We start from the raw sequence: 8,610 nt of genomic DNA on the forward strand, positions 1-8,610 counted from the left end.
TATGCTCTCCTCATGTACAGGATGCTATCTATTTATATTACCAGGTTTTTGTTGTACAGTATGGCTAGCTTAACTGGCATCCTATCCATATTTACAGTACAATAATTATCAGAGATTGACATCACCTGCCACACAAGCCTAGCTTACAGGAAGTCTCTCAATGAGACTCAAATAAACACACTTCTGTATCCACTTATATTCACTCATTAGAACCCCCATGGCCCCCCAATTCTTATGTTATCACTATAAAGAACTCAACGCTCATTTCTGATCATATTTTCAAGTATTTTTTGTTACCTATAGCTATGAGAGGCCGGCGTGCGTTGCACTGTGGCCGTATTGCTTTCCGCCACAAACCAGAAGCGAAAACGCATCATCGCCAACAATGTTTTGTAGACAGCCTCCTACCAAAAATGGATATGCATTTCAGCTGCATTCCACGTCCGTCTGAAGTCAGAAATGCAGCATTAAGCATTTTCAAGGTATCATATATAAGATAAATTCGTAACTCAATGCGTTTCGTGCTTCAGGACTTCTTCAGGGGCAAGTGAATAAATCTCTAGAGGTAGTATGTCCTCTAGAACAAATGGACAAATGGTGGCAGACCCCTGCTGCAGCGAAATCGTTAATATACAATATTTCCTCATACGAGCTGTCCAAATGTGAAGAGAATTTTCTCTCTAGAGGACTCTCTTTTGTGCCGACAGGCAAATTTGACCCGCTGAGACATCGAGTGGAATTACATGAGTTACAGCGCAAATTGAGGATCAAAGAACATTTCACAAAAAATCCCTCTTACAATGTTGAACCTGACCCAATTCCTACTCAAGTTAGGAAACTGTTACCAAGATCTAAATTCGACCCTCCTTCAGGAAATGCCACTATTAAAACTTTCATGCAAGTACTGGACCAATCTTCTCCTCAAGAAGACAGAATAAAACCTACCTTCAATAGAGGCAACCTATCGGGAGATGAATGGCGGGCACTAGAAAGATTATCCAAAAATGATCAACTAGTATTTCGAGCAGCCGATAAGGGTAGAGCCCTGGTGATATTGGATAAACACGACTACCACCTTGAAATGATGCGCCAATTGGATGATAAACAAACTTACTGTACATTGTCGGGTGATCCATCTGCTATTTATGGTAAAGAATTGAGGCGCGTGTTGGAAGCAGCAGTATCTAACAAATCATCTATAAAAAACTGGGCACTGCACTAATTCCAGAACATCCAAAGGTTCCGCTCATTTATCTGATTCCAAAGATTCATAAAGACCCGGTTAAGCCGTCGGGTCACCCTATTATAGCGGCTAGAGGGTCTTTATTTCAGCTAATATCCACTTACTTAGATGGACTCTTTCAACCTTGTGTCCAGGCAAATTAACGATACTTGTTAGACACCACAACGTTGCTGTCAAAATTGTTAGAGTTACCTGTCATTCCAGATGACGTATGGCTATGTACAGTAGACGTAAGCAGTCTGTACACCTCGATCCCTCATGGGGCGGGGGTACAGGCTGTTAAGTCATTTCTAACTAATCATGCTTTATATCAGGGTCCTATAGGGGTGTCTGGAGACCTGAGCTTTGCCTGTTGTGCGGTGAGAGAAAGGCTGTCTGGACGTTGATGTGTATAACAAATGGTTTATTGAATAAAGCAAGAAAAAAACAACAATATTCTGCAAAGTGGCAGGTATTGGGTTAAATGTGCCAAAGAAGCTGGTGGGGGGGGGGGGGGAGGGGGGAAAAAAATGGGGGGTGGTTATCAGCTCACTGTTGCACCTGAAGAGGTGTCTGCAGCCTGGCTGACTAGGTAACAAGAGGAAAAACAATCGGGGCGAATGTGTGCAATAACTGTTCTAATGTTCACAGGATTGCATGCCTTTAGTTAAGAATAGATGAGGGAAGAACCATGTAATATTGTCCTGGAGGTTCCCTCTATGCGGATAAATGAAATGAAAGTCCGGGGGGGGGGGGTTTTGAGGATAAGTCACACTGATAGCTGGTGATGGTGCAAATAGTGTCACCAGTGGCTGGCGTCCCTGCACTGCTGGTGGTGCACTAGCACATACCTTTAATCCTTGGCTTTCTCTCTGACCGTCCCACGTAGTTCCAGTCTGTGTGCGCCTGCAGAGCCCTGCAAGACGCTGTCTGTTCCCCACGCTGCTTCTAACACTGGTATCCGCTACTTCCGGGTTCTGCCTGTCAGCATGAGCCGGGAGCGCGGTACAGCGGAGTAGCGTGCGCTCGACTCCCTTGTTGGAGGGAGGAGACTTGGTGAGTGTAGGGTATAGCTCCAACGCGTGTCGACCTGCTGGAGGTCTTCTTCAGGGAGAGTCTCCCTGAAGAAGACCTCCAGCAGGTCGACACGCGTTGGAGCTATACCCTACACTCACCAAGTCTCCTCCCTCCAACAAGGGAGTCGAGCGCACGCTACTCCGCTGTACCGCGCTCCCGGCTCATGCTGACAGGCAGAACCCGGAAGTAGCGGATACCAGTGTTAGAAGCAGCGTGGGGAACAGACAGCGTCTTGCAGGGCTCTGCAGGCGCACACAGACTGGAACTACGTGGGACGGTCAGAGAGAAAGCCAAGGATTAAAGGTATGTGCTAGTGCACCACCAGCAGTGCAGGGACGCCAGCCACTGGTGACACTATTTGCACCATCACCAGCTATCAGTGTGACTTATCCTCAAAACCCCCCCCCCCGGACTTTCATTTCATTTATCCGCATAGAGGGAACCTCTAGGACAATATTACATGGTTCTTCCCTCATCTATTCTTAACTAAAGACATGCAATCCTGTGAACATTAGAACAGTTATTGCACACATTCGCCCCGATTGTTTTTCCTCTTGTTACCTAGTCAGCCAGGCTGCAGACACCTCTTCAGGTGCAACAGTGAGCTGACAACCACCCCCATTTCCCCCCCCCCCCTTCCCCCCCCCCCAGCTTCTTTGGCACATTTAACCCAATACATGCCACTTTGCAGAATATTGTTGTTTTTTTCTTGCTTTATTCAATAAACCATTTGTTATACACATCAACGTCCAGACAGCCTTTCTCTCACCGCACAACAGGCAAAGCGCAGGTCTCCAGACACCCCTGTATTTATCCATTATTGCCAAGAGGGTGGCCTCCCTCTTTTACTGGAGCCCCGCAGCTGAAAAACAGATCACCCCCAGAGAGCGCCAAACCCACCAACCTTTTTTCCATATCAGGGTCCTAACCTAGGTTTCATTCTGGAACTGTTAGACATGATATTGAATAATATTTTTTTTGCATATGCTAATGAATATTTCTTGCAGGTTAGCGGGTGTGCGATGGGGTCCCCTGTGGCCCCATCGTACGCGAATATATACATGTATACTTATACATATACAATGTATACATATATACATTTACTGCTGGCTGCTGTGGATTGCGGGACATTACAGATATTGTTGCGTCTTAAGCGTCAAAGAAAAAGTGTGACTTCATGGGCCACAGTGTTAGTTTGTCTGAATACTTCAGATGAACACAAATTCCAAGGGGGTTTAGGGTGAAAAACTCCCCAAAAATTGGGAGGTATAACATTGCATTTTGTCGACGGTGGATTGCCATCATAAATAAATGCTCCTTAGACCTATTGTTATTGGTCATAGAAGAGATTACATGTGAGTAAAAGGAGTATCAACTTCAGATTACCACATTTGAGACTACACACAATTCCACCTTCTTGCAAAATACCAAGACGGACTGGTTGTATAAATTAAAGGTCCAAATGGATAAATACAAACAGGAAATTATCTGGTTTAACCCCTTCCTGACACAGCATGTTTTTGCCTTCCTGACAGAGCCCTTTTTTTCAAATCTGACATGTATCACTTAAGTGGGGATAACTTTTTTTTGCTTTTACTTATCCCAGTGATTTTGAGACTGTTTTCTCGTGACACATTGTACTTCAAATTAGTGGTAAATTTGGGTCGATACAGTCTGTGTTTTTTTGTGAAAAATACCAAAATGTCGTAAAAAAATGGAAAATTTAGCAATTTGCAAAATGTTAAATTTTCTGCTTGTGAGACAAATAATCATACCACTCAAAATAGTTAATAACTAACATAGACCATATGTCTACTTTATGTTTCCATCATTATTTCAACTTCCTTTTAATTTTTTTGGACACTAGGAGGCTTACAATATGAATAGCAAATTCTCAAATTTTCAAGAAAATTTCAAACACTGATTTTTTTAGGGACCAGTTCAGTTCTGATGTGACTTTGAGGGACTTGTATGTGAGACACCCCCATAAATGATGCCATTTCAAAAACTGCACCCCTCACAGTATTCAAAACAGCATTTTGGAAGTTTGTTAACCCTTTAGGTGTTTCACAGGAATTAAAACAAAGTGTAGGTGAAATTTCAAAATTTCATTTTTTTTGGAGATTTGCAATTTTAATACATTTTTCTAAGGAACACCGTAGATTTTACTAGAGAAATGTGACTAAAAATTGATTCCCCCAATTCTTTTGTTTTCATAAATATCCTATATGTGGCCCTAGTGTGCACGTTGACCAAACTACAGGCTTCATAATAGAAGGAGCACCTACTTGATTTTGGAGCCTCCTTTTTATGAGATTATTTTTTAGGCACCATGTAGGTTTCTAGGCACCATAAGATGCTAAAATTTAGGAACCCCCCCACAAGTGACCCCATTTTGCAAACTACACCCCTCAGGGAATTCAACTAGGGGTATAGTGTACATTTCAAACCCCCAGGGGTTTCACCAATTGTGGTACAACTGGGCAGTGAAAATGAAAAATTAAATGTTTTACACAAAAATGCAGTTCTGGCTCAAAATTTTTCATTTTCACAAGGAATGAAGGAGACAAAGCACCCCAAAATCTGTGCCCCAATTTCTCCCGAGTACGGCAATGCCTCACATGTGACCAAAAAATACCATTTGGGTGCATGGCAGGACTCAGAAGGGAAGGAGTGATTTTGGGATTTTGCAGCTCAGATTCTGGTGGAATGTTGGTGGGTGCTATGTCGCATTAGCAAGACCCCCCAAGCACCAATACAGTGGAACCCCCCCACAAGTGACCCCATTTTGCAAACTACACCCCTCATGGAATTCATCTAGGGGTATAGTGTACATTTCATACCCCCAGGGGTTTCACCAATTTTGATACAACTGGGCTGTGCAAATGAAAAATTACATTTTTTACACAAAAATGCAGTTCTGGCTCAAAATTTTTCATTTTCACAAGGAATGAAGGAGACAAAGCACCTCAAAATCTGTGCCCCAATTTCTCCTGAGTACGGCAATGCCTCACATGTGACCAAAAAATACCATTTGGGTGCATGGCAGGACTCAGAAGGGAAGGAGTGATTTTGGGATATTGCAGCTCAGATTCTGGTGGAATGTTGGTGGGTGCTATGTCGCATTAGCAAGACCCCCCAAGCACCAATACAGTGGAACCCCCCCACAAGTGACCCCATTTTGCAAACTACACCCCTCAGGGAATTCATCTAGGGGTATAGTGTACATTTCATACCCCCAGGGGTTTCACCAATTTTGATACAACTGGGCTGTGCAAATGAAAAATTACATTTTTTACACAAAAATGCAGTTCTGGCTCAAAATTTTTCATTTTCACAAGGAATGAAGGAGACAAAGCACCCCAAAATCTGTGCCCCAATTTCTCCCGAGTACGGCAATGCCTCATGTGTGACCAAAAAGTGGCAGGACTCAGAAGGGAAGGAGTGATATTTGGATTTTACAGCACAAATTCTGGTGGAATGTTGGTGGGTGCTATGTCGCATTAGCAAGACCCCCAAAGCACCAATACAGTGGAACCCCCCCACAAGTGACCCCATTTTGCAAACTACACCCCTTAGGGAATTCATCTAGGGGTATAGTGTACATTTCAAACCCCCAGGGGTTTCACCAATTTTGATACAACTGGGCAGTGAAAATGAAAAATTACATTTTTTTACACAAAAATGCAGTTCTGGCTCAAAATTTTTCATTTTCACAAGGAATGAAGGATAGAAGAAATGCACAAAATCAGTAAAGCGCTCCCCATATACACCATGTGTAAATAAAAGGAAAGGTACTGTCCCTTTTAGGCAGAGTATTTGAATCCTCAAATCCACGTATTTATGCTCTGTGGAAACAACCTTGGTTTTATGCAGCCCAATTTGCATGCATAATTCCAAGGAGAAATGTAACAAGATTTAGTGCAGACTGTTATACACTAATAAGCAAAATGTGAAATGGTTGTAAACTCACACTTTACTAGTTGGTATAAGCGTGTTCATAATTATCCAACTGGCAATAACCGCTCCTCCTGATTCCCCAGCAGTTAGACATGGAATGAATGCAGAAAAAAGCAAAAATAGTGCAGATTGTACACATATAGGGGGTTTTATTGGGGGTTTACACTCACATATAGGAGATGGGTAAAAGCATATAAATAGTGTCCCACAAGGCAAACTGGAACCTCCTGCAGCATTCGGTTCACCGGGCTTGATGGAATTCACTGACCCTCCGGAAAGGTCAGACTCCGGAAACCAAAGGACAGCCAAGAAGTCCACAGTTAGGGGTCCACAAATAGTCCAGTACGCGCTAAACGCGTTTCGGTTTTCACCTTTATCAATAGCGCCTATCCTGGACTGATGGAAGGCTGTATTTATTAGCACAGTGATTGCGGGCATTCAATACACCTGACGCCGGCTGCACATGCGCAGTCCGGCGTCCCAAGATGGCCGTGCGTTTCACAAGCTCCGGCTTGTGTGTTCCGCCGGCTGCGCATGCGCAGTACGGCCATCCAAGATGGTGGTGCGTTCCACCAACCCGGAAGTGCCGGGTTTTTTGCGTTTCACTCCGTTATTACTCAGGATCTAGACAAAAAGAGACACTGCATCAATCATATGTTACAATACATACATCGGCAAAGTGCTATGTGCTAGTTTGATAACGGAGGAAAGTGCTTGTGCAAAAGAAGGTGCAAATTTTACATAAAGTGCTTGTTGTATTTATCGATACCATCGATATTCATAAAACCTTCCTATTTAAAAAGTTAAAAAATACATCGATAAAATAATTGATATAATATACAATACAAAAGTGAAAAAGAGATAAAAGAGACAGATATTACTCATGTTAAAAAATGTTTCAGCTCGAAATCACCGTTTAGGCCACCTGGAACTAAGGTTCCCAAACGGTGAATCCACCTCATTTCAGTTTTAGCAAGTCTTTTATCGATATCTCTAGTTTTCCATCTTGCTTGTATTTGTTGAATCCCCCAGAAATTTACAATATTAATTTCTTTAGATTCATGATGAGTTTTAAAATGAGCTGAAACAGTGTGGGTGAGCATTCCTTTACGGATATTGTATACATGCTCTGCCATGCGGACTTTTAATTGTCTTGATGTCCGACCCACATAAAAAAGGCCACATGAACATTCTAGTACATATATAATATTTTTCGAATGGCATGTGATAAAATTACAAATTTTAAAAGTTTCCGATTTAACATTAAAATGTGTATATTTTCTGTCTTTGCTTTTTACTGTTTTACACATTAAACAAGATCCGCAACGATGGAAACCATTCGTGCGTTCACTGTGTCTAATTTCTGTCTCTGTATTACTTTTCACTAGATGATCTTTTAATGAAGGAGCTTTCCGATAGATAAAGGATGGTTGTGGCGGAAGAATTTCAGTTAAAATAGGATCATTTTGTAATAATTTCCAATTGTTCCTGAAGACATTTTCAATTTGTTTGTGCATGCCTGTATATTGTGAAATAAATGACAATTGGTGTTTACCTCCATCATTCATAATTTTCTTCTTTTCACATAAAAGTACTTGTCTATCGGTGTTCCCAATTTTTTCTTTTGCTTTTTCTAGCACATTTTCATCATAACCTCTAGCCAGCAAGCGATTTGATACCTCATCAATTTGCTCACTGCATACTTTCTCATCGGTGCAGTTCCTTTTAATCCTGGAAAACTGGCTAAAGGGTATCGAATCCAGCCAATTTTTGTGATGCTGGCTGGATCTCTCTATAAAACTATTTGAATCCGTTTCTTTGCGGAATGTTTTAGTTTTAAGGGTTCCGTTTTCAATGTATATACTCAGATCCAAAAAAGTGACATGTGCTTGACTAGTGGTATAAGTCAATTTTATAGAAAAATCATTAAAATTTAATTTTTCACTAAAAGTTTTTAAAAGATTGTCATCCCCCCTCCATATAAAAAGCACGTCGTCGATAAAACGATGCCAGGACACCAGGTTTGCCGCCAGTTCGCCAGAGTGCCAAATGGTCGACTCCTCCCAGTACGCCATGAACAAATTTGCGTAGCTGGGGGCAAACCTGGTGCCCATAGCTGTGCCAATACATTGCATATAAAAACACCCTTCATGATAAAAATAATTATTTGTTAAAATAAAAACAATACTATCTATGATGAATGATTTTACGTCCTCATTTAAAGTGCTTTTGTTTAGAAAAAAGGATACTGCTTCTACACCTTTCTCTTTAGTTATTATAGTGTATAAAGTGCTAACGTCTGCACTACACAAGACGTCATTTTCTCTCCATTGATAGTCATTTAGTTTTCT

The sequence above is a fragment of the Crinia signifera genome, chromosome 9, assembly GCF_055691185.1.
Source record: "Crinia signifera chromosome 9, ASM5569118v1, whole genome shotgun sequence".
NCBI classification, from domain to species: domain Eukaryota; kingdom Metazoa; phylum Chordata; class Amphibia; order Anura; family Myobatrachidae; genus Crinia; species Crinia signifera.